Here is a 27,352-nt window from a genome sequence, read left to right as displayed (position 1 = left end):
ACATACATTGTTCCCTTTGTCATCGGTATGTTACTTGCCCGAAATTCGATTGTCGGTATCATCATACCTAGTTCAATCTCGTTACCGGCAAGTCTCTTTACTCGTTCCGTAATGCATCATCCCGTAACCAACTCATTAGTCACATTGCTTGCAAGGCTTATAGTGATGTGCATTACCGAGAGGGCCCAGAGATACCTCTCCGATACTCGGAGTGACAAATCCTAATCTCGACCTATGCCAACCCAAAAAACACCTTCGGAGACACCTGTAGAGCATCTTTATAATCACCCAGTTACGTTGTGACGTTTGATAGCACACAAGGTGTTCCTTCGGTATTCGGGAGTTGCATAATCTCATAGTCAGAGGAACATGTATAAGTCATGATGAAAGCAATAGCAATAAAACTAAATGATCATTATGCTAAGCTAACAGATGGGTCTTGTCCATCACATCATTCTCTAATGATGTGATCCCATTCATCAAATGACAACACATGTCTATGGTCAGGAAACATAACCATCTTTGATTAACGAGCTAGTCAAGTAGAGGCATACTAGGGACACTATGTTTTGTCTATGTATTCACACATGTACTAAGTTTCCGATTAATACAATTCTAGCATGAATAATAAACATTTATCATGATATAAGGAAATATAAATAACAACTTTATTATTGCCTCTAGGGCATATTTCCTTCATTTGTGCGCCATGAAGGATGTCGCGCACACTGGCTTGACCTAGCTGGGAGCCAGCGGGACCTCGAGGTGGGCATTCTCCAGTTCGGCGGCGGGCAACCACAAAGCTGCCAGTGCGTGGGAGAGGTCATCAGCATGGAGGCCGATGATGGCGACATGCAGCGCGTTCCCTTGGTGCGTGGTCCGAAGGCGTGCGACATGATTGAGCGCCAGCTCTATGGCGGTGGTGAGCCTGTCGAGAAAGTTGACGGCGACCTCCTAGAACTAGGGGATGAAGTCAGCTTTGAAGAGATCTTTCATCATGCGAGTCATCAAGTATTTGTCCTCACACGTTTGCCTTTTCTTTCCCTTCTGATCCCTCCTTCCTTGATTTCCTTTGTTCCCTCTGAGCATTAGGTCATTGGTTTATGGGTCCAGCTTGTGTGTTAGTTAGGGTGGCCGTGGCCCCACCTTGTTCGGTTGCTGGCCTGCGCTCGTCAGAGTTTGCCGGGTACCTCTCGTGAGGCCTATGCAAACATGTCCGGGAAAGCAAGTCCCTCGCGACCTAGCAAATGCCCGCATCGGGTGCACGGGTATGTGGGTGTACCCTGTGCATGCGAGCTTAGCGGCTTGGCTCATGAAAATTATTACCCACAGAAAAAATAAAGAAGAGAACAAGAAGTAGAACATGAAGTAAATTACTGCCAAGACTACTCACCTTTTCACAAGTGGAGGATTTGAGTACAATTTAAGACTAGTAACTAAGACCTGGTCCATCGGATCGAAACAAATGGATGGAGTCACATAGGGCAAATGAAAGAGCGCCTTCGCTCTCAAAATAAAATAAAGAGTGAATTCCATATTTTACCCCCTAGATATGCATTTGAGACACTAATTACTCATCGAGTGGAAATTCGTCTAGAATACCATTTTTAGAAACTTTGGACCCTCGTTTTCTGATGTGTGTCGCCATGCCCCCACGCCGTTGGGTAAGGAGCTACCCATATTTAACACCAGAGCACTGGTTGCAGCTCCTTGAGTAAGCCCAGGCAAGGCGGGAAGCCCAGATCACCGCGGGGCTACTTTCGGATGCGATGGATCCGAAGGAGGACTTGGAGGAGGGGGGATGAGATTGAGGAGTAGGAGGAGGTTGAGGCGGAGGAGAAGCCGAAGGAGGATCTGGGGGACGCTGGGGACACGAATTTGCAGGCGGAGCAGTAGGCCATCCTCGATTCCCTTTGCTCGGAGTCGGATGCGGAGACCAGACGTAGTCGTCGGCAGAAGATGGAGGCGGAGCAAGCTGCGAAAGTCGACCAGATGCTCACATACATGGATGAGGAGGAGCCGGAGCCATCCTACGCGCCAGTCCACCCGGTGCCCAGCACCGACGTCATCGACATCTCCGACGATAAATCATAGCTAGCGTGTCGTAGTACGTAGCTTTATTTTACATGGTTTTGTATGAATCTAGGGGATGAAATATGATAGACTTGGATACAGAGAAGTAAATTTGAGGCGTAACTGGTTACTGTCTGCTGACGCGTTTGTCCGTGTTTACGGGCATTCGATGGATTTCGATTTGCCAAGTCCGACTTTATATGCTCCTAAGAGTGTTCGTACCACCCCGAACATTTACTTACAATGGATTTGGGTGATCCCGTTGAAGTTGGCTTTATAATCGAGCCGAGCTGAACGGGCTGGTGGCTCTGTTCGGCCCCGCTCCTCAAAATCGAGCCGAGCCTGACTCAACTTGAAAGAAAACGAGAACGGAAAGGAAAGCGAGCCTTGGGCTCGGGTCGCTCTGAGCTCGAGCTCGGCTCGGCCAGATCACATGCCTAGCCACAAAACAAGCCGAGTACAGCCCCCGATGCGTCTCTCTCTCTCTCTCTCATACTCTGTGCCCGTCCCTATCCCGACCCCCGCCGCCGCGCCCGCGCCCTTGCACGGCTTCCGGCCGCCGCTGTTTCTGCCACTCTGCGGTCCTCCGCCGCTCCATCGCAGGGCGGGCGTGACTTTCCCTGCTCGCGTCTACTCGCCATCTCTGGTAGCCACCGCTCCCCGACTGCTCCTCCCCTCTGATCCTCCACCGACAGCCGCTGGTAACGTTGCCGCTGGGTGTGCCGCAGCCCGCAGCCACCGGCGTCTCGCTCCAGGAGATCGATTAAGCTCGGGTTCTGCTGGTTGCCATACTACTCTCCCTACGGCAGATTAGCGTAAGTTGTTTCCCGTAAGTTGCTGTTTTGTGATGATGCAGTGCTACGCTCTGTATCAATTTGGTTGATGGTAAATATTACAAGTAGTTTTTGTTCAGAGATAATTAAAATTCTGCAAGAAAATCTAGTCTTGATATGTTTGATATCTTGTAGCGGTCAGGCTGTTGCAGTCCAGAACCTTAACTTTATGTTATAGAGATAACATGTACAGAGATCAACAAGGCCAGAACATACAAGGATCATAGACTAATCTAAGGTGGGAGAAAAGCAATCCACCTGAGCAACCTGTCTATAAACCTAGGCTTAGCCCTATGCACCACGAGAGATATGTCATGGACAAAATTGCAATGTGAGGTTGTGAAAGACGCCTGAATATGTTTGTAGATCTTGGCATTGTGGATTAGCCAAATATGCCAGCATGCAAGGAAAAGCCTGTTTTTTTTTTTTGTGATAAGAGAACTCCATGTGGTTTTTGATATCTTTAGAGAATCATAGTGGTTTGGTAATAAAGTGATAACCAATGCTAATCATGCGTATTGCTTTGTTGTGATAATTGGTTGATGTTCTTTAGCAATCTGCTCTTGCGATGCTGTGATAATTATGTATTGGGGTCACTTGTTTTGGGGCTTTGCCAAGAGAGCTAAAACCCCCCAAAATGCAGAGCCTCTTATCATTAGACAATATTTTACCCACCACCCAGAAAATTGTTGAAACCAGGAAACTGCTCGGACCCAGTCTTCCGAGCTTCTCGCCTCATCAATTTTAGAAATGCCCGCCGAGTTACAAGGAAATTGCCTCCGTGGCTCCGTATGCCACCGCGTGCCTCCCTATTCCCAAACCCGACCCTGCATGGTTATCTCGTTGTTCTCTCACAACATCACGGGTCTCCTACGCTAGGAGATCGACGCTGCCAAATGCATCCACCTCGTCTCGCTACAGGCTAGCTCGACGTCGTCCCATGTGTTGCCGCTTTCCAGCTTGTCCTCCACCTCCAGTTAGGTGCTGCTTAGCTCGACCTCGGCCTCCAGCTCACTGCCGACCAGCTCGACCGCAGGAAAAAGTTGGTCGAGGGCATGTCTTCTCCTTTATAGATACATGATTGTTTTTGTACCTGGGAATCATACTCATGCTCAAATTAAGCTATTTTCGTTAGAACTTACAAGAATGGCTGTCATCTACTTTTTTTTTTGCATTCGTTCATTTAATTATAGTTTGAAGTCATCTGAATTTGAATTTGGGGGATGTGCCGTCACTGCCATGTGATGTATCTGATTCGCATATGACTGTTAATGCATGTATATTAATGCAGCCTATTGTGCAATCGAAAAGCATGTGTGACGCATGCAACTTATTGCTTACGTCAAAATAGGACACAACTGAAATTCTGTTATGCTGATTTTTTTTTTGCTTCTGCGGTTAAATAATGGAAAAAACGAAATTATCTAACAAAAGGATGTGATTAAAGTTCAGGGACATTGTAGACTTTACATTAGTTAACACAGAAAAGAAGCCTGAATTCTGTAAGCCGAAAAGAAAATGAAAAACAGTTTTTCAGAACTTCCCCCTACTGGAGCTTATTTCCACCGCAATCCATAAGCCTGTTTCTGGAGATGCTTCAGCTCAAAAGAAGTAATCAATGCTGTCTTCTGAGGTTGTGTGCAATGAAGGTTATGTTTCCTTAAATGTTTGCTAATGATGCATTATTCATAGGCAAAGGCTAACCGTCTTGTACGTAGATGCTAAAATATCAATGAAGTTAATGGCAATCTTACTACCAAGTTGACAACGATTCACAATTTGAAACTGAGACAAACGCTGACTGAGCGACTGTGTGTGTCAGTTGTTTCATTTATGGCAACGCACTTGTGTGTCCCATGTTGTTTTTGGAAAAATAAATAAACCAGGAAACAAATATAGGACAAATACATAGTGGTACACGTCATGTTTCAGCAATCACCAAACAAAACAACGAGGAAACCAACCACTTATGTGGTTCTAAAAGTCATTTCTGACACGTGAGTTTCTTATTCTCTTGTCTTAACATTCCGGTTATTCTTTACAGGCTATAAATGGCAGGGAAGCACCGCATAAGTCGCCAGTACTATGAGGAACCACGAGGATTTCGTGATGGTCCTCCTCCTCGACTTGCACGAGAAAGGTCTATCTCACCACGTCGCTTCGAGGGAGAGCTGTCTAGCCGCCGTGATGAGATACGCAGAATCCGTGATGACAACCAACATCTGATGGATGAAATTGTTGGACTCAGGCAAGCAATGTCTCATTTGAAAGAAGATCTCTATTCATCGAGTCAGGCTATACCTAAGCTCCGCGCAGAGAAAGAACTTGAATCGAGGGAGCTGACTCAGAGGAATCTGAAGCTGGAAGCTGAGCTACGCTCTTTAGAACCCCATAGGCAAGATGCCTTGCAGCTACGATCTGAAGCAGGCACGCTGTAGTCTTTGAGGCAAGAGTTGACTGAAAAGGTGCAGGGTCTAGCAAAGGAGGTTGAGCATCAGAAGTCTGAAAAGCAGCGCATACCTGCCATGCTAGCTGAACGAGATGGTCTGCGACAGGAACTAATTCGTACCAGGTATTGAACCATTCTGGTCTGTGTTTCTGGTTTAGTAATCTAAGTTGGTGGCTCAGATGAGGAATTTAATTTTGTATTTTGATCCCCCCCCCCCCCTTAATTTTAGTGTAAGAGTAGCTAACTATTAATATCACCGCAGGGCCGCTCTTGATTATGAAAAGAATGCAAAGGCAGAGCTGATGGCACAGGTGCAGGCAGTGGAGAAGGATCTTGTAACTATGGCTCAGGAGTCTGAGAAGCTTAGGGCTGAGCTTGAGAAGAGAAAGCCACCTAGTAGGTTTTGTTTCCTCACTTGCATCCAAGTCATCGAAATCTGTTGTGGTTAACCTATATCATACCTATAATTTTAGGTTTCAGCGGCCATGGAGCTTACGGACCACCTATGACAACTCTTGGGATGGGCTTGCAAGACATCTACGACAGCGGCTATTCTTACAGAGAGAACCGCTACGGTGCTGGACCATGGGACCCCCCTGGCTATCCGCACCCATGATTTGGGCTTTTGATCCTTGTCAGAGTTCATCACCGTCAGTACTTGTGACAAAGTTCCTATCTTAGCAGTGAAACTTGTGGTGACTGGTGTTTTCGTGGCGGATTTGAGTGTTGCTATAGCTTTGTTGGCAAATGCCACAGCATTGTACCAGCTCTGCTTATATTGCAACATTCTTCAGAAAATCATAACCGTTGTTGAAGGCAATTGATCACACCATAGAAGGGAATATATAATTTGAACTCTAGAAATTGCAACAGGGTGTGAAGCCTTCTGAAGGCAGATTGCTCTTTCGTGACCAGTTTGATGGGGTTGCTACTCTTTTGGTTTGGGTCGAGCTCTTGCAAGCTTCGATTGCATGAGGTGAAATATTATCACCTGCCAAAAATGAGGACTGATGCGTATTCGTGCTTCCTGCATTGCTGCTTTGCTCATGTTGAAGGTGATGAAAAGAATAACAGCAACTCCCTTTGTCATGTCCCGTCTTATTTTTGAATTTTTATTTTACTTTGAGTGGTACTCCAGCCATCCCAATTTACATGTTCGTATTTCGTGATTTTTAATTGACCATTTTGACCGAACTATGAATGTCATGTGTTATAAAAATGTTTCCATTAGGCATTTTGTTGGTACATAACTCATGTTTTATTGGTCGAATTGATTGTCAAACTTGAACCGGAACACGAACCCATATAAACTTCGGACGGAAGTAGTGCGGAGCAACATTATGTTCTAACATAAAAGCAGTTAAGTACTCGTCAACTAGTCAGCCTGTGTTGATCAACATTGTGTTCTAACATGAAAGTGTCATTTTATTTGAATGCTAAGTTTGAGAGTTTCGATCTATTTTATTGCCAGGGTGTGTCCCTAAAGGAGTGGAGAGGGGGATACTGTGCTTTTGACGTTTCTTATATGTCAAAATCTGAATTATATTACACATGTACATGTAAATTTTCATGAAAAAAAGGATAAATTATGTGGCTTGTGTGGGGAAAATAATGCCTTGAAAATTGCCTTTTTAGAGCACTGAGCCAGAATGCTGCCTCTTCCATTGTTCGGGGGTTTGAGGATTTCATGATTTAAATGCAAGAACTGTAACACGTATATAACGCATCTGGTGTGGTGGTATCATAGTACCCTCCCATGGTACTGACCAGGGTTTGATTCCAAGAAGACTTGGTTGCACAACAACTTTTTTTTTTTTAAAGCTTGATGCGCACTATGACTGTTTTTTTTTCCAGTGCTGCAGTTTCAGTTTCTATTGGGCTTCACAATAACATGTCCTTTTTGAACATGGAGTTTCTACACTCGAGCTCAAATGCATCCTTGTGAAGAATAAAATAAAAAATAATAGTAAGCAAATTAAAAAAAATCTGATTTATTTGGCAACAAGCATTGTTGAATTATCTTCGTGCATGCAAAATACAGTGATGAAAAACGTTCGTGGAGCTCCGGGAAAAAACAACAAAATCAATGTTCCGGAAAGACATGGTTGCACAACTTTGGGGGGGGGGGGGGGGGGGGGGAGGGGTTGATGCGCGGACTATTTCTTTTAGCACAGATTTTTTTTTTGGGCTTGACACTAACATGTCTTTTGGCCATGAAATTTCTACACTCGAGCTCAAATGCATCCCTTTCTTTTTTTTTGAAATAGAGCTCAAATGCATCCTTGTGAACAATAAAAAATAGTAAACAAATTCAAAAATTTCTGATTTTTTGGCAACAAACATTGTTGGATTATCTTCGGGCGTGCAAAATTTCATGATGAAATAACGTCTGTGGAGCTCTGGGCAAAAATAATAAAATTGATTCTCCAAAAAGACTATTTTTTAAAGCATTTCTTGACTATTTACTTTGTTATTTTTTTCGTAGACATCCACAGATGTTATTTCATCACGAAAATTTACACCCAGGAAGAAAACTAAGCAATGTTTCTTGTAATAAGAATCAGTTATTTTATATATTTTTCTTGTTCACACATGAGCATTTGAGCTACTTTTCTGGAGAAGTTTTTTTTAATTATCCAGGTTCTATTCCCTGGATGTGCAACTTTTCTTTTTAGAAGTTTGAAGCGCTAATTTTACTTTTTCCTTGTGTATAGGCAGTTTCTATTGGGATTCATACTAACATATCCTTTTTGGACATGGAGTTTCTAAACTCGAGGTCAAACGCATCCTTGAGAAGAATAAAAAAAATAGTAATCAAATTCAAAAAACCTGTTTTATTTTGGCAACAAATTTTGTTGAATTATCTTCGTGCGTGCAGAATTTCATGATGAAATAACGTTCCGGAGCTCTGGAAAAAAAGATGCTCTGGAAAGACTTCGTTGCACAATTTTTTTTGAAAGCTTGATGCGCACTATGACTGTTTCTTTCAGTACAAGCAGTTTCTATTGGGCTTGACACTAACATGTCTTGAACATGGAGTTTTCTACACTCGAGCTAAAATGCATCCTTGTGAAGAATGAAATCGAAAATAATAGTTAACAAATTAAAAAATCTGCTTTTTGGCAACAAACATTGTTGAATTAGCTTCGTGCTTGCAAAATATCGTGATGAAATAACGTTCGTGGAGCTCCGAGAAAAAACAACGAAAGTGATGCTCTTTTTGGAAGGGGGGGGGGGGGATTGAAGCTTGATGCGCTACTATTAGTGTTTCTTTCAGCATAGGAAGTTTCTATTGGACTTGACACTGACATGTCCTTTTTGACATGGAGTTAACTACATCGAGGTCAAATGCATCCTTGTGAAGAATAAATAAAAAAAATTGTAAAAAGTTGAAAGAAAACAAAATCAGTTTTTCTTGCAACACTTTGTTGAACTATCTTCGTGGGTGCAGAATTTCATGATGAAATAACGTTCATGGAGCTTTGGGCAAAATAACAAAATCGATGCTTCAGAAAGACTTGGATTTTTTAAAAGCTTGATGCACACTATGACAATTTCTTTCAGTACAGGTAGTTTCTCTTGGGCTTGACACTAACATGCCCTTTTTGAACATGGAGTTTCTACACTCGAGTTCAAATGCATTCTTCTGAAAAATGAAATCAAATACAATAGTAACAAATAAAAAAAATTGGCAACAAATATTGTTGAATTATCTTTGTGCGTGCAAAATAACGTTCGTGGAGCTCTAGAGAAATTTGGAAGAGCCCTATGCTTGCGTTGGTTATGGATGGCTTGGAAGAGCCCGGAAAGACCTTGGGGTCGGCTCTAAAAGTTGCCCAGTGATGCATCTGACCGCGCCTGTTCGCGTCAGCGACCAAGATTGAAGTTGGAGACGGAAGAACATCAAGCTTCTGGCGTTGCTGTTGGATCAGCACGGAGACGCTGGCTACTCTTTTCCCAAAGACATGCAAGAGATGCAGAAAGAAGAACAGAACGGTCCAGGATGCCCTTTGCCAAGACAACTAGGTGAATGATATCACGGGAGGTAACTATATGGAAAAGGTTGATGAGTTCATCATGCTATGGAGGCTCACCCGTAACATCTATTCTAGCCTAAGTGAGACCACACCTGACGAGATCAGTTGGAGTTTAAATGCCCCATGAGAATATACAACGAGATCCGCCTACTTGATGCAGTTCTAGGGGCCTATGTCCTCGAACTTCAAGAGCTTGTTCTGGTCTGCTTCTGCACCAGGGAAAACTAAGCCGCCCGACTGCTCATGCAAAACAGACTTTGGTGCAACAACATGCTCAAGAGAAGAGGATGGATCAACGGTTACTTCCGTCCCCTATCCATGCGCAGTTTGGAAAACTCTTTCCATCTGTTATGGGAATGCCTGACCGCAAGAGAGGTATGGCATAATGTTTCTCTCGGGCCTTGCTGCAGCACCTCAACCTTGCAAAATTGGCCTCCTACTGCTAATTCTGTCCAGCAGGCAACAGTAGTGATCAACTCTGCCGCCCCATCCCCAGAAATGAAAAGATTAAAGACTATGCTAATGCTGGTAGCCTCGCACTTGTTGAGTGAGCACAACGAGAGATGCTTCCATGATAAGTGCTCCACGGTCAGTTCGACCATGGTCAGAGTTGAACGCGACAAAGATCATTGGTTTCTCGCAGGGATGCGATGCCTGCCACCTGGGTGATCCAGGATGCGATATTAGCATTGTTCTGGCCCTGTTTCTTGGGTCGGTATTTTTGTTTTAACTCGGCTAACTCCCACGTTGTTGTGATCACTTGATCATAGTAACCTCACCTATGTCCGCTTCTTCCTGCTTAATATACGAAAGCCAGCAGATTTCTGGATCTCTCTCTCTCTCTAAAAAAAATTAGCCTCCGTGCCTTTAAAGGAGTTAACCTGAACCTGCAAGTTATTTGAAAATTTTGGGTGGGTTTGAGCTCAATCCGACACACCCACTAGCTCCTCAATATGCGAGATGAAGATGAGAGCGTTATGATTAGACTCACCAGTGTCTTGGGATAAAATCATGTTTAATATCGTATCTTTGTGAAAATTGACTGACATAAGAATAAGAATGATCGGAAGTACAATACAAAATAGTCGTGCATCTCTAATACTTGACCAACGTGCGTGAAATCTTTGGCCAAAAAGGGGCTGTGAAACACATAGTGTATGGTTTGCTTGCTTGAGAGCAGGGGCGGACCCAGGAAGAAAATTGAGAGGGGGCAATAATGTATGGCCATATTCAAGAATTAAGAAGGCAGTCATCCATATAAATTGAAACCTAGGGACAATCACTTCATTCTCCATGAGATGACCAAATTCATGAAAGAAAAAACTATCAATTTGAAACAAAATGACTTACATCGGTATGGCAATATCTTGTTCCGAAGTTGCATAAGAGAACATTGATGCATTGCCTAACAATCTAACCTACAACCTAAAAGAAGAAAAAATCTTTATCAAACGAAGGGAGAATGAAAATATTTAAGGATGCCTTTATACAAGTGAAAAAGAGCGTTTAGCACATTGCCTTTTGCTTTCTCCCATGGCGAGTTTCTCATGAGAATGTTCGATTATCACTTCATTAGAAGAAAAAAAATAGCAATCCCTTTTCTACAAATCAAATACGACTATGGTTCATACCAATCGACACTAAAAAGTTGATTGATCGTCACAATTGTCCTTTGCTTAAACTTTTTAGGACAAGGCGGATTTCCTTATGTCAATTGCGTTTGTAATATACAATCATCTTGCTGGGAACTACTAAGAATAGATGATCCGAATGGAATTTTGAGTGTCTCAGTCTCTAGACTAAATTTTTATGGTTTGTATACACAGGAACTGCAAACGAACAAATTTTTTGAAAAGAAAGAACCCTAATGATCTACAATACGTCTTACTTGATGTCAATTATAACGTTGAAATTGCAGAATCGATGGTGAGGCTGTGTTGCCGAGGCGGCGTGCAAGCGCGGGAAACAGGTGACGGCAAGTCGCCGATTGCCGGCGGTGAGCCGAGCCGGAGACTGCGTGATGCCCTCCATCGCGTGAGAGGCAGGACTGGGGCGGCTGCGTGGCTGCCGTATCGTCTGTGCGTGGATGTGGATCAGGGATATAGGGCCGCACTGATCCATAACGTAGCTTGTTTCTTTGTAGTGGGTTTCTACAGATTTATAATATACGGGATTTTGAAAATAAGCAAGAAATTGGGCTGGGAGTGGGAGCAAAGTAATGGGCCAAGTGGAGGCACACGTAGCTTGGCACGATCAGCCCAGGCGTACGAGGAAAAATCGAGTGGGGGCAGCTGCCCCCACAACCTTCAACGTGCGTCCGCCCCTGCTTGAGAGTTAAGAAAAAAATTGCAATATTTTACTTTTTGCAGGAGAATTGCAATATTCAATTTAGTTTTGAAAAACGGCAACCCATCATTTGTTTGAATGGCCTGAGGTGAGGCAGAACTTTATTAGGGCCTTAGGGGGGAGGGCAGCTCCACAGAAAACAGACCTGGACAACTCAAATCAAAAAAAGAAAAGAAGAAAAGAAAACTGAGCTGGAATGTGGCACAGGACATGAGAAAGCGCCCAGGCTAAAGTACGCTACAGCTGACAGGAAAGCAACGCGATTGCAGGGAACACACACACCCAGCTGCCCCTACGGCACTGAACGTCTCCAACGGATTAACATGACTGTAAGCGGGCATTTCTCGGGTTCTCTAGCCAATTAGTACCACTCCATCCACTTTTCCCCTTCTTTCTCCCTCCGGTGGATCTCCAGCCACCCAGGCCCGGGCCATGGGCGGAGACGGCGACTTCAACGCCGCAGGCGGCGGAAGGGGACGCGCGGGTCGGAGGCGTGCCGCGTGGGGGCCCAAGTGCGAGGCAGCCGCGGGCGGGAGACGCAGAGCAAGGTCGCGGCAGGAGTTCGTCGCCGAGGGCCCGAGGCGGAGCGCACGGGGTCGGCAGGCGCAGCGCCGGCGAGTTGCTGGAGTACGGGAGGGAGGCACCGTATGGATTGTGTAGCGGCGAGGAGGCGCCGGCTGCTTCAGCTTCCGCGCCACGAAGGCGACGATGTGCCTCGTCCAGACCATCCATGGCCAGGCAAGCTGAGCTCCTCCCTCCTCTCTTTTCCAAATCCTAATGCTTTGATTTACTACTGATTTTTTCATCAAAAAGCGCTAATTATGGTTTAACTCCGCTATAAACATCTTGTCCCGCCCCGCTATTTTAATTTTAATTCAACTGAAACTTAAACCAGGCTAGCGCAACACTCGACACGTAGCGTCGTCCTCTCGGCCACTTTCACCACCACCCACCAGCAGCATAGCTTCCTCTTTTTCCATAGATGGAATCATGGAAGCTCAACCTCTCTCTCTCTCTCTCTCTCTCTCTCTCTCTCTCTCTCTCTTGCAGTGGACCCACCATCAGTCCACCACCGCCACTAGTCCTCTCTTCCTTTGGGTCACTTCTCTGTTCCCTCCTCCACCATTTTCCTCGTCAGCTTTGCAAGCTGCGTGCTGACGCGGTCGAACCTTTGTTTGCTTGGAGGCTCTCTATCCACCAGCGCAAGCTCGACACACACCAGTGTCTATGAAGGATAGCCTTGCCCTTGTGTGCTTTGCAGGGACTAGTGTCCAAATCCTAATCCTAATGCTTTGATTTGCTACCGATTTCCCCATCAAATCAAAAACACTGAATATGGCTTAGCTCCGCTAAACACCTTGTCCCGCCCCGCTATTTTGATTTTAATTTAGCTGAAACTGAAACCACGCTAGCGCAACACTCGACACGTAGCGTCGTCCTCTCGGTCACTTCCTTCCACCACCACCCACCAGCAGCGGAGCTTCCTCTTTTTCCATAGATGGAAGCTCAGCTTTTCTCTCTTGCGGAGGCTTTCTCTCGACCAGCGCGAGCTCGACACGAGCGTCTCCCTACGCCATTTAGGGGTGTCAGGGCATCACTTGTGTGTCTCCCTGCCAGGAGAACCGCACAGAACAATGTGATTTGACTCACATATAGGCACAGGAGCATCTAGGCGTGCGTGCAATGTTCAGCACGCAGCATTTAACGTTGAGGCCCAAAGCCATTGCTGTGCTTGTGCTCTGCCCCCCTTTCTTTCTCTCCCAAAACCAACCGAGGTAGAGAAGAGGAAGAAGCATTTGCTGCTCTCCACCGTGCTTACACCACCACCACCACCACCACCAAGAGAAAGAGGAAGAAGCATTTGCTGCTCTCCACCGTGCTTCCACCGCCACCACCACCAAGAGAAAGAGGAAGAAGCATTTGCTCCTCTGCGCCGTGCTTCCACCACCAGCAGCCCCGTCGTCCTCTCTACCTCTCGCTTCCTTCCATCACCACCACCTCAGCTCAAGCCATGGCATCCTTGGCCAACCTCCTGATCTCACTTTTCTCGCTCACCCTCATGCTCCTGCACCTGCGGTATGCGACGACCTAGGTGCAGGCCTGTCTCCAAACCATAGCACATATATTGTGCTCTTGAGGCCACCTGTCGACGCCGGCAGCGATGAAGACCACCGCTGGTGGCAGGATTCCTTCCTGCCAACGCCTCTTGCCGGCTCCGATGAGCCACGCCTCATCCATACCTACACCGACGTCTTCACCGGGTTTGCCGCCAGGCTCACTGAAGCCGAGCTCGCTCTCGTGTCCAAGAGGGCAGAGTTTGTGCGGGCGGTTCCAAACCAGCTCTGGCGCCCCACCACCACTCACACCCAAGAATTTCTTGGGCTCAAGAGGGATGCCGGGTTGTGGAGAGACACCAACTACGGCGAGGGAGTCATCATCGGTGTAGTTGACACCGGCATCTATGCGGCGCATCCTTCCTTTGATGACAGTGGCATCCCGCCACCTCCATCAAAGTGGAAGGGTTCATGCCATGGTACTGCTGCTGCCCATTGCAATAACAAATTGATTGGTGCGAAGTTCATCACCGTCAATGACTCTGGAGATGTCATAGGGCATGGGACACATACCTCGTCCACCGCTGCTGGGAACTTTGTCAGTGGTGCCTCAGCCCAGGGCCTTGGCAGGGGCACAGCAGCCGGGACTGCTCCACGTGCACATCTGGCCATGTACAGCATGTGCACGCTTTGTGGGTGTGACTCCGCCGACATAGTTGCCGGGATAGACGAAGCAATCAAGGATGGGGTTGATGTGCTCTCGCTCTCCCTCGCCCCTGTTTTTGATGTTGAGTTCAGTCGAGACCCGGTCGTCATTGGGGCACTCAGTGCGGTAGCAAAGGGCATTGTTGTTGTGGCTGCAGCTGGCAATAACGGACCTGAGTTTTTTATTGCTAATTCTGCACCATGGTTGCTCACAGTCGCAGCTGGTTCAGTGGACCGAAGCTTCGAGACTGTTGTGCAGCTTGGGAATGGCAATCACATCAATGGAGAAGCTTTTAACCAGGTTTCAAACTCAAGCTCCAAGCCCAAGCCCTTTCCTTTGTATGTGGACAAACACTGCAAGTCATCGCCTGGAAGAAATGTGGCTGGCAAAATTGTGATTTGCCATAGCACAGGACCAATGAATGACACTGGGCCGTCAATCAATAAATCTGACATCAGTGGCATCATGAGTGCTGGGGCGGCTGGCGTAGTTCTGATAAATAGGAAAGCTGCTGGTTTCACCACCCTTCTCGAGGACTATGGCAATGTTGTGCAGGTGACCGTGGCTGATGGCAACAATATCATAGAGTATGTGAGGACAACAAGCAAAGCCAGTGCCAAAGTCATATACAAGAACACTGTGCTTGGTGTCCGTCCATCTCCCACTGTCGCGGCATTCTCATCCCGCGGTCCTAGCACGTTCAGCCCCGGTGTGCTCAAGCCAGATATATTAGCACCCGGCCTCAACGTCATTGCTGCATGGCCACCGCTCACCATGCTTGGATCTGGGCCATTCCACATTAAATCCGGGACGTCCATGTCGACTCCACATGTCAGTGGTGTTGCTGCACTTGTCAAGAGCTCCCATCCTGACTGGTCTGCTGCTGGTATCAAGTCAGCCATCCTCACCACAGCTGACATCACGGACAGCACTGGTGGCCCGATCTTGGACGAGCAGCATCAGAGGGCAACCGCATATGCCATGGGTGCTGGCCATGTCAATCCTACAAAGGCTATTGATCCAGGCCTTGTGTATGACCTTGGTATTACTGAATATGCCGGCTACATATGTGCTCTCCTTGGTGATCAAGGTTTGGCAGTCATTGCGGGGGACCCGATGTTGTCCTGCAAAATGCTTCCCAAGATACCAGAAGCACAGCTCAACTACCCTACCATAACGGTGCCACTCAAGAAAAAGCCATTCACAGTGAACAGAACTGTGACAAATGTGGGGCCAGAAAATTCCATATACACACTGAAGATGGAGGTTCCCAAGTCTCTCACAGTGCGAGTCTACCCAGAGACGCTGGTGTTCTCCAAGGCTGGAGAAAAGATAACTTACAGCATGATGGTGAGCAGGCATCGCAATGGCAGGGAAAAGTCTCTGGAGGGAAGTATCAGCTGGGTGTCCAGCAAACATGTCGTGCGTAGTCCAATTGTCGCAGTGGCCGGTCTAGTCTCTCCACTGCTGTAATTTGGAAGAGTATCACATATCTACTCCATCCTTAAGTTATATTCTAGATCAATGACTCTCTTAATTAGTAGGGTTTCCATGTCTGTAAAATAATATAAGTTTGGACATGTAACATCCATGCAGCATCCATTCCTATATAACCCTGTTACTTTGAAAATATAAATGACTTGGCATCAGATCATTTCATTTATCAGGTTTACTTACATCTGTATGGAAACATGCAACACTATGCTGTTTGGATACTGAACTGTGGGTTTGTAACCTATTGTCTTATGCTTCGTATTATTTGTGGATTCAGCCATGTGGACATGTTCTTAGCTGCAAATATTCTGATGAAGGATGTGCCTAACTAAAATGACAGATTCACTGAATTAGATGCAGATAAGATCTGGAAGGTTTTGAGATTTGTGCTTATTTTACGTCCATATGCTCTGAAGTTGTTGGTGTTTCAAGAATGTGGCATCCCAGTCCACGACATGAAACAAGGGATGAGCTGAATTCGTTGCCTTGTAACAGGTTCAGTTGCTTGCCTTCTCCTGAACTATTTGTATCCTTTGCTCAGATTCCATGGTTATGCGATGATGATTGTTCTCTCCTTTCACTATGTATTTGTAGCTAGGCAACAGGAGGAGCTGAATTCTGAAGTAATGTTTTCTTAGCAGAGGTTTGATCAATGACTGTTGTTGACCTCTAACTGTTGCGAGTGCACACCTATACATCTATAGGTATAAAGTTCAGTTTTTATTTATTTAATTTGGATCCTTTTACTTATAGTTGTGAATCTGTGCATGCCATGCCAATCTATAGTGTTAGCTTCATGTCCATATCGCGTGTTGGATAGAGAGTCGGAATGAATACTATCTTGACATACTTCTGAGCAATGCCCTGGAATGACACCTAACTGAGATTGGACAATAGAAGATCTTTGAATTAGTGGTGATTGTGTCTACCTTGGTGTAGCATGCTGCCAGCGAAAGGTTGTGAGTTGTTACCATATTCTATTTGTGTCATGGTATGCAATTTTGCATCTTCTTTATATAACAAGAAGGCAGGGTGCCCCATAGAAATCTTTAATACAGCAAAGTTAAATGCTCTCAGTTCAAGCTCGCTGTAGACCTGGATTATCCAGCTACCTGAAACTATCAAACTCCAAAAATCCAAACTCTGCATTCCAAGTAACATTTGCCATATAGAAGAGCATGTGAGAGGGGTGGGGTGGCTGCTACTTTCCTTGGAATGCTATTAAGCAAGATAAAATAGCTCCATGCAACATATCATCTGATGTTTATTTTGTCTCTCAAACAATTCGATCTTTAACTACTGTGCCAACTTGTTTGGAAGTTATTTGGTCAGCAACTTCAATCATAATTTCCAACAGCCCTGAATTTATGGCTTATCTATCAATTGATAGGTCCATGCATGTTTAATATACAGTTATGTCTTCTGTTCTATTTAATTGTTTTATTTTTTTGAACCAGGCTAGAGAGTTCTACAGGAGACGGGAAAGAGAGGAAAGCGAGTTCAAGCACTGCCAGGAAACCCACCGTGCATGCTCGTCATCGTAACGTGCCCTGTGGGGCGGAAACCTAGACAGCACCACGACAATAACTAGCTCTATTACAGGTAAACTAGAGCCAACATGACTAAACAACAGGTTCAGTTCAGTTGACAACAGGTTCAGTTCTACTTAATTGTTGGCGTCACTTGCTTGTTTTACAACTGTTAACTTTATCTTTGTAGCTCCACAGCTGATTGTTTGCATGATGGGCCTGAGATTTTACCTTTAGCAAAAAATAAGTACGCGCAATGTTCCCAACCGAGCTTTACAATTGATGCAATCGGTTTTTCCACTTCAATATGCTTCAAGTATATCACCGTGCATGATACAATGCCGCATCAATTTGCTATTTGTCATGCTATTACTAACTGCAAGCCATGGTTCCTGATGGTTATCTTCATGGTAGGATTTGACTTCCTGAATCTGATTTCGTCGAGTTCCTGCACTGAGGTGCATGATAAGGCAATCTGAAAATGAAAGAGCATCAATCTACATTCTTCATTGCTTGGACTCTGCAGAAAGCTTATATGGTTTTATAAATAGCATATCTGATGACAGGTGGAATTTGTTTGGGTTTCTGTTTTACATGCTTGGCCATTACAGAAAGTGTGTTGTTGGTAATTTATTAATTTGGCTTAGGTACATTGTGCGGTCATTAGTTAACAGTTGGATGCATGCATTATCTTTAAATTATTCAGTATATAGAAGACATACAACCACAACAACAACAACAACAACAACTACAACAACAACAACAACAACAAAGCCTTTAGTCCCAAACAAGTTGGGGTAGGCTAGAGGTGAAACCCATAAGATCTCGCTACCAACTCATGGTTCTGACACATGGATAGCAAGCTTCCACGCACCCCTGTCCATAGCTAGTTCTTTGGTGATACTCCAATCCTTCAGATCTCTCTTTACGGACTCCTCCCATGTCAAGTTCGGTCTACCCCGACCTCTCTAGTAAAAATGTGGTACAACTGGTGAATAAGTTTATCATGCATGAACCTAAAAGGGAAAAGAAGATGGAATGTTTTGCGAGGTCACAAATGAGAAAGGAAGAAACAAATAAAAGATCTTTTGCATCCAATTTACCCATCATTGACAAGTGCTGTTTGGTCTTTTTACTCCTATCTTGGTTATCAGATCAGCTGAAGCATATATTTTTTTCCATAGCAGGTAAAAAAAGGTGATTCGATAGCTATGTACTTCCTCTTTATTTTCACTTGCTTGGCACTGTTGACCATGACATTTTATATTAACGGGTACTGCTACAGTGTTGTTAATGTAAGGTTGCTGAATTGTTTATAAGGGCAGTCTCCAAGGAATCCAATTTTGTGTATTGTGTAATCTTGGTGTGCATTATGTATGTGGATCAATTATAATGGAAGCAAAAAACTCAGTATGATTGACATGAATATTATATCAACTAAATTTACATTATTCTATACATGCATGTACTATTTTCAGTTAAAGTATCTAACTCTCTGCGGTATTCGCCATTTATCTTTTTACTTTTTCAGTTGTCACAAAAAAATCATTTCAACTCTGATGCACATCTGACCAAATAGTAATGGTTGCAAAATACCAAATTATCTAACTTAAAGTGCCTAGCAGATGTACATTTCTTGAGATAATACCATATCCCTCAGCTACCGGACAAGTTCTGGTTGCTACTGGTTTTACATGTAAGAGTTCAAGAATTTTACATCTCCTCATCCGACTCCCTGCTCATCGGTAATACCAGGTTAGTTATCAATATATGCACTGGCGAGCCAAAAATATATCTATATCTATATCTATACTTCTATACTACTCACTCCGTCCCATAATATAAGAGCGTTTTTTACACTAGTGTAGTGTAAAAAAGCTCTTATATTATGGGACGGAGGGAGTTATATATATTATATACTATATAGTGTACGAGTTTTGAATTGTAGCAACAACATCAATCCTAGCCGTTGGTCTCATAAATCTAACGATTGAAACTCAAAGGATTCGCAGTGAACAGTAGCCCGCAGCTGCATCTGCTGGTTTCTAGAACAATCCCGTCACATCTCTCTCTTCTCGCCATGTTGCATGTGCCAGTGCGTCAGGCAAATAGCCGAGACAGGGGCGGAGACAAGTGAACATTTTTAGCGGGCTGTATACTGTACATCGGCTAGCGGGCTGTATACTGTACATCGGCTAGCCGCAGCTAGTTGCATCATTAGTCCATATAAAAATATATTTATAGAACCAAGTACACCGAATATAGGGAAGACCAAAGCCCAATAGCCCAACTATTGTTTTGCCCTTGGACAATTTGATCGATCCGATTGATTGATCTATGTGCATGTTCGGCTGGACTACTTTGGGCGTTTTTCGCTGCAGCCCAATGCAATGTAAAAGACCACCACAATATGTACTCCCTCCGTAAACTAATATAAGAGCGTTTAAAATACTTAAGTAGTGACCTAAACAGTCTTATATTAGTTTACAGAGGGAGTATTTCATTAGCAGAAAATCATCACTTTATAATTCATGGTAATATTTATTTTGCTCGAATTCATTGCAAAGTACTATATGATTTTTTTTCTTTTAATAAAATCATAGGAACAATAGTGTTAAGACGTGCATTGCACGTGTATACAACTATACATACTAGTATTATTAGCATGTTTGATGCTGAGAAAGCAGTGTCTATGAGATGGATCGTAGTTTTAATTGCTACACATCAATAATTTGAATAGTCTCCACATCATTGCCTATTTCTGGACAATGCATTGCACGAGCCAGTATAGTCATTGTGCAACTGGTAGAACAGGCATCCTACCGGACCTGCTCCGTAGGTTGTAGGGGAAGGATGGAGGAAGGCGCGGCGATGAGCGGGCGCGCCGGCGGCTGGGCGCCGTCGCGTAGGAGGAGGATGGCGGCGGCGGCTAGGGTTAGGGGCGGCTAGGGTTCCGGCTCCTCTGGGAGCCGGGCAATAGAGATAATAATATTCTTATTGCTTGATTCCAAAAAGAGTCTTACAGCCTATATTTATAACCTAGATAACTTGCATAAGAATTAACCTAAGATAACTTGCATAAGAATTAACCTAAGATAACTTGTGGGCTAAGATTGCCCGGTGGGCCTAGCTAAACCGGCCATAACACTTCTCCCCGCCTGCACAAACAGCTCGTCCTCGAGCTGTAAGGTGGGGAAGCGCTTGTGAAACTCCTCGAGGCGATCAACTAGCGTCAAATACCTTCTCGACAGCTGGGGCGGCCAGGTCGGCGGCGACGGCGTCCTCCGGAATGTAGTCTGCAACCTCCAGGTAGAAGAGTTGCGGGCAGGCATGGCCGGGCGTGTAGGGCTCGTCGCATTTGAAGCACAACCCTTGGCGGCGACGCTCGAGTAGCTCGGCTGAGGTGAGCCGGTGGAACGGGCGCGCCGCGGTCGCGGCGAGGGGTGCCGCAGAAGCCTGCGCAGGCCGACCCTGCGTGGAATCCGGCCCGGGTAGCGACCCAGCGGTCCGGGACGGTGATTCCTGCTGGATGGCCACCGCGCGACGCTCGAACGCGCGGGCGTAATACATGGCCGACTGGAGATCCCGGGGTCCCCGAAGCTCCACGTCCACGCGGATGTGATCCGAAAGTCCACTGACAAAGAGGTCGGCCCGCTGCTGCGCCGTCACACCCGACGCATGGCATGCCAGGGCTTGGAAACGGTCGGCCGAGCTCCGCCAGGCGGCTCCCGCGAACCGGAGGCCCAAAGCGAAGGAGGCAGAGCTCGCGGAAGCGCGCCCAAAGGGGCATGGCGCCCTCGTCCTGCTCGAGGGCGTAATACCAGGTCTGTGCCGCGCCGCGGAGGTGGTACGAGGCGAGCCAGGTACGCTCCGATGTGAGGGTGCGCCGCCCGCGAAAGAACTGGTCGCACTGGTTGAGCCAGTTGAGGGGGTCCTCCGTGCCGTCATAGGTGGCAAAGTCGATCTTGGTGAACCGCGGCGTTGTCCGGGTCGGAGCGCCGTGTCGAGCTGGCTCAGAGGTGCGGAGCAGCGAGGCGGGTGGCGCCTGATCGGAGTACTCCGGGTAGGGACCGGATGGCCCACTGAACTGCGGGAACGGAGTCGGCTGTCTGGGGGCCATGGTGTAGACCGGCGATGGTGAAGACCCAGCCGCCCACGCTGGGAGTGGCGACGGGGAGGGCGGGAACCGGACCTGATGGATCGGGAGGCCGGTCGGCTTGGGTGCCCCTGAGCTGGGCAGGGGCGGTGCCGGTGGGTGCAGCGGCAGCAGCGGGGGCTGGACAGGGGCAGCGGCTGCCGGGGACGGCAACGGCTGCAGGTGCCAGAGGGGCGCCGTCGAGGGTGGCGGCGGCAGATGCCACAGGCCCGCGGCGGCTGGTGGTGGCCCGCCGGAGTTCCCCGTTTGGAACGGCAACAGCGGGGGCCCGCCGCCTGCGGGTGCGCCCGGAAACAGCCACGACGCAGGGTGGCCGTAGGTGGTGATCGGCGCAGCCGGCGGGAGGCCGTACGCTCCTGCCATGTACTGGTGGTACTGGTTCATGTGGAGCCCTTGGACGGTCGCCACGAGCTGCTGCAGCGTGCTGGTCATCTGTTCCGGCGTGAAGACGGCAGCTGGCGGTGGCGCGGTGGTGACTGGAGCTGGCGGCGTTGGGTCCGGCGGTATTGGCGCCGGCAGCGTTGGGGCCCCCGTGGTGGCGCCCGGCCCGGGCAGCGTCGGAGCTCCATTGGTGGTCATCGGGCGGGGGGGGGGGGGGGGGGGGGGGGCGGACAGTGAGGCGGTGGTGCCGGAGGGCAGCGGCGGCGTGGGTGATGGTGAAGACATGACCGAACCGGAGTCTCTGGATACCAAATTGGTAGAACCAGGGATCCTACCGGACCTGCTCCGTAGGTTGTAGGGGAAGGATGGAGGAGGACACGACGATGAGCGGGCGCGCCGGCGGCTGGGCGCCGTCGCGTAGGAGGAGGATGGCGGCGGCGGCTAGGGTTAGAGGCAGCTAGGGTTCCGGCTCCTCTGGGAGCCGGGCAATAGAGATAATAATATTCTTATTGCTTGATTCCAAAAAGAGTCTTACAGCCTATATTTATAACCTAGATAACTTGCATAAGAATTAACCTAAGATAACTTACATAAGAATTAACCTAAGATAACTTGTGGGCTAAGATTGCCCGGTGGGCCTAGCTAAACCGGCCATAACAGCAACATAAGGTTTTGAAGTAATTCAGGTTGCATCTGTCTCTCATAGTTGGAATGATCGAAACTTTTAGTATAAACCAGGAATTCTAGGTAGCAAATATGGAAACCTGCAGAGACCGGGGGTAATCCTCCTTTATATGGAAGCTATCAAGATGACAATTTTTTGATACACGGTTTATGATCTCGTGGCGAAATACTTATCAATTGCGTATGTAATTTGGAAGCCAATAAATGCAATAATCTTGTTATATAATGCTAATTAATTTCGTATTTAATTTGCGGGAAACAGTAAATGACGTAATCTTGTTATGGAATACCAACTAATTTCGTATGTAATTTGTGGGAGACAGTAAATGGCACGATCTTGTTACGGAATGTCAAACAAATTTGTAGTATGTAATTTTTGGGAACCAATAAATGCCATAATGTTGTCATGGAAAACTAATAAATTTGGTATGGTAATTTTTAGGAGCCAATAACTGACATAATCCTGTTATGGAATACTAATTAGTTGTGTATGGTATATTTTGTAGCGAATAAATTCATACCCACAGGATATTCCATGATGCGCGTATTATTGGAGGATCTTGATTAATTACCGCGAACCATAAAAAGGAAACACTAATGCAGGAAGTAATTAAACTGCAAAAATTGGCACTCGAAGGCGCCTCTATATAAACAGCAGCAGAATGAAAGCACAACACCCAGTACAAAAAAGGACAATAGGAGAAGGAATCAAAGAAACAGTAAAGAACTTTGCTATGGCTCCAATCAACTTAAGGTTTCTGTGCTTGATGGCTCTTTTGATGATCTCATCCACTTGCATGTCGAGTCAAGTATCAGAGAGCAACATAGGTAGTGCATCTATTTCTAGGAGAGCTTATGAGTTATAGAGAGATTTTTGGTTTCTGGGATATATTTATCCCTTTTGCATGATTCTACTGCTTCCAATGATATGCGTGGGAAATAATATTTCAATTTGAAACTTTTTCACTATTTTGAAATAAGAAAAAGATCCAAATCTAAATGCGAATTACAGAGAAATCTTAATCTATTGCATGGCCTGGATATTTTTGTCACTGTCCATGTTTTTGTTTAAAGGTTCATTTGGCTGCTTTAGGTGTCTTCAAAGTTGATATTCTTCGTGCAGCAAACATATACAGTCTAAATTTTAACAATGGCCGTTGTTTTGCCCGTGTTTTTATGATTAGCACCCCTTTACTGCCGTGGTACATATCTTAATAAATGGTTTTGCTAGTAGTATTGATCTATCGAGTGCTAGCCATGGTGGTTGTTGACTCCATCCTGATATATTGATTCCATCATAACTTCAATGATGACCTGTGCCTGTTTTTGTATAAGCATGCCACTTCTATCCTGATATTTGCACACTACATTGTTTCATAGTATCCGAGTTTAATTACGAACTGCTCTCGATTCTGATGCACCTTTTTTTTGCTGGCATAGGTCTGGAAGCCAAAGCATGTGTTGGCCGTGAAGCCTACCAGTACAATTGTACGCCTGAAGGCTGTGTTGTTGCCTGCAAAAAACTGGGCTGCGGAACTGCGGTTTGCCACAAAGATGGTAGCTGCATTTGCAGCTAGATGAGGCTGCTCAGTCCTCAGTGGTTGCTCTAATTTGTCGCAAGAAAAAGACCCAGATTAATAAGCTTAGGACATAATGTTGAGCTGTCTTCAATTCCTTTGATAAGTTAAATGGAGATTCTTTATTTTCCTGTGGTTTCCCGTATCATGTTTTTTTTAAAGAAAGAAATGGTGGTCTTTTGGCTTAGTCTACCACTTGTGTTAAAAAACTTTGATGTTGTGGAAAAGCATCTTTTGTAAAGCAGGAACACCACATGAGGCAGTGCCAAATCACTTAGAAAATTACCTTCTGTAGAACTTGATTTAAGAACATAACATTGGACCAAATCGTTTCACTGTTCCCAAACACACAAAAATCACCACCGGCACAACCAACATAAGTTCCAACACAACGCCGGCTCGACCTGAGCTGTTTACGTTCCAGCAATTTATTTAGCTTTAGAGCCCATGAATGGCAGTCATCCGGCTCTGCAGAATACGGGAGCGCACGGAGCGCCTGTTTGTCAATCCCAAAAATTAGGCTGCGGACCGCTCCGCTCCGGCCGCTCAGAGCGGAGCGGAGAACTGTCGAACAGGGCCTTAATGGAGTACTCATAGCTGCTCTTTTCTTTCCTTGCACATGTGAGCTTCAGTTGGGATTGCTTTTCAAGGACTAGGGATTCAGCGTAGCTTTCCAGCAATCTGCACCAGGCTCGAATCGTGTTTCTAATGTACCAAAAAATCTTGAAAAATGCTGTTTTTGAATGCCAATCAGCTGTTGCAGCAGGCAAAGTATCCAATCCCCCTCTTCCACACACACACAGAGGTATCAGATTTCTCCACATGCCGGTGTTTCTTGAGGCTATTTTTGTGCATTGCCAGGTAAGTCCCAATCTAACCGGGCAAGCCATCTGTAACAAGGTGCCAAATATAACGTTACGTTTCTTTTCTGAGGATCAAATAGAGCGTTACTTTTTTTTAGCAAAAAATAGAGCGTTACCGGTAAAGGAGGCCCACTCCTGTGACTAACGGGCGGGCCCATGTAGACTATTAGGTGGGCTTTCTGGTTTTGAGAACATTCTAAAAAGTTTCCCTAGGTTTTCCGGCCGATTTTATTTGTTTTTTCGAAGGTCATTTTACCATTTTATTTTGTTAAATAAATATATTTGTATTTTCTTCAAATTAGTGATTTTATAGAATGCATGAACTTTTCTTTAGATTGAAAATGTTTTCCAAAATTCATGAACATTTTCAAATTCACGAACATTTTCTAATTCATGAATATTATTTCAAATTCTCCTGTTTTTAAAAAATATGTAATATTTTCTAAATTTACAAACATTTTATTATATTCGCAAAAAAACAATTCATGATTTCTTTTTCAATTCATGAAGATTTTTGGAATCCGTGAACGTTTTTAAATTCAAGAATATTCTTCAAATTAGTGAAAGTAAATAAATTTGTGATTATTTAAAAAAATCTATGAACATTTTTTAATTTCACCATTTCTTTAGAAGTTACCGGAAAAAATGACTGTTTTTTTTCTTAAGACAGCAAACCACCCTCAGCACAAGATGGGCGAAAAATAAAAAAGCAAACCAGAACGAGGGGCGTCTGGCCGAGCGAGTACAACGTGTGCGAGCAAGTTATTTGGGTATGTCCATTTTGCTCGACATGCGAGCCATAGCAACATTAAGGCGAATAGGCGCTGAATAAGAGCTCCTGTCAATCGTCGCCGAAGGGTTTTCTTTCGCAATAGGCATCATGATCATTGCATAAACATCTAATTTAAAATGTGAAATTAAGGATAACTCAAAACCTCCTTAAATGCTTTAGAATGCATCACGAAAATCGATACACTAATGTATGTCCTTCAGAAATCCTGGAATATTCATCATAGCTTCACCTATACGTGAGAAGTCTACCTGTAAATTTTCATGAACTGTGGATGGACAAAACTCCAGAAATAAATTTTCAACCCTTAGTAACTTTAAAATGGTTGATTAAATGTATATTAAATTGGGGGACTTCCGCTTTGTGAAATATCTTGAAAATTTATGAATAGTCTTCCAATAATATTAGGAAGCTGCAATAGATTTTCATAACTTTTGGAATAAAAAAAATCACAATCTTGTAGTTTAGACCCCAATTTAAATAAAGTAGCTTGCCTTCTCTCAAACTATTTGTATCAAGAATGTGGCATCCCAGTCCACGCCAAGAAACAAGGGATGAACTGAATTGCTTGCCTTGTAACAGGGGTCAGTAGCTTGCCTTCTCTCGAACTATTTGTATCAAGAATGTGGCATCCCAGTCCATGCCCAGAAACAAGGGATGAACAGAATTGCTTGCCTTGTAACAGGGGTCAGTAGCTTGCCTTCTCTCGAACTATTTGTATAATTTGCTTAGATTCTGTTCTATTTAATTGTTAGTGTCACTAACTTGCTCTAAAAGAGCCCCGCTTCGGTACACCCTCCTCACAAAACGTATAAAGGGCAATATAGACTTTTCATGAATTATACGGTCGTCTGTTGTATACATATCAATTAATGTATGTAATATTTTTTTTAGGTGAATGTACGTAATAGTTCAGTTTTCGGTAAAAGTGGCGACCAAATGGGCCGGGCCAATGCAAGTGCTGAGCAAATGCAGGAATTTCGTGAAAAATATAAAACCACATGTAGCAGGAGTCGAAACCCAACATAGCCATGCATGCTAACGATACTAGCCAGACGAGCTAGCCACTGACGACGGCTTAAAAGCAGCCCTAAAGTTTAAAGTACCAATTAAAGTGGCAGGTCCTTTTTTTAATTTTTATTATTTCTTGAAAAATGTGAACCAAATTTCTTGGAAATACGAACATGTTTTGAAATCATAAAAAAAATCGAATATTCTTTTCTTAAATGCGAACATTTTCTTAGTGTACGGTGAACTTTATTCAAATACACACTGAACATTTCTTAAAATATATGCTGAACTTTTTTGAAATGCATGCTGAACAAAATTTCTATACATGAAGAACATTTTTTTATGAACAGTGAATATTTTCCAATATAT

General features: G+C 45.0%; 1 long non-coding RNA gene and 2 pseudogenes across 3 annotated transcripts; all 3 read left to right on the top strand.

Moving 5' to 3' along the window:
- Positions 1-2,598: 2,598 nt before the first annotated feature.
- Positions 2,599-6,589, top strand: LOC109736483 (protein FLX-like 3; annotated as a pseudogene).
- Positions 6,590-12,063: 5,474 nt separating this feature from the next.
- On the top strand, positions 12,064-24,506 carry LOC120975790 (uncharacterized). Of its 3 annotated transcripts, XR_012205833.1 has the most exons (8): positions 12,092-12,476; positions 16,353-16,487; positions 16,591-16,696; positions 17,450-17,594; positions 17,712-17,768; positions 17,936-19,276; positions 23,249-23,570; positions 24,183-24,506. It is a non-coding gene; the product is annotated as an uncharacterized lncRNA (long non-coding RNA). The 3 variants fall into 3 exon arrangements; XR_012205834.1 differs by lacking the exon at positions 23,249-23,570 and having other exon boundaries at positions 12,064-12,476; positions 16,587-16,696; XR_012205835.1 differs by lacking the exons at positions 17,712-17,768; positions 17,936-19,276; positions 23,249-23,570 and having other exon boundaries at positions 12,064-12,476; positions 16,587-16,696.
- On the top strand, positions 13,494-16,134 carry LOC141042782 (subtilisin-like protease; annotated as a pseudogene).
- Positions 24,507-27,352: the final 2,846 nt, after the last annotated feature.

Source organism: Aegilops tauschii, chromosome 1 (assembly GCF_002575655.3).
Source record: "Aegilops tauschii subsp. strangulata cultivar AL8/78 chromosome 1, Aet v6.0, whole genome shotgun sequence".
NCBI lineage: Eukaryota > Viridiplantae > Streptophyta > Magnoliopsida > Poales > Poaceae > Aegilops > Aegilops tauschii.
Note: the sequence above shows the minus strand (reverse complement) of the source record. Positions and strands in the feature narration are given on the sequence as shown.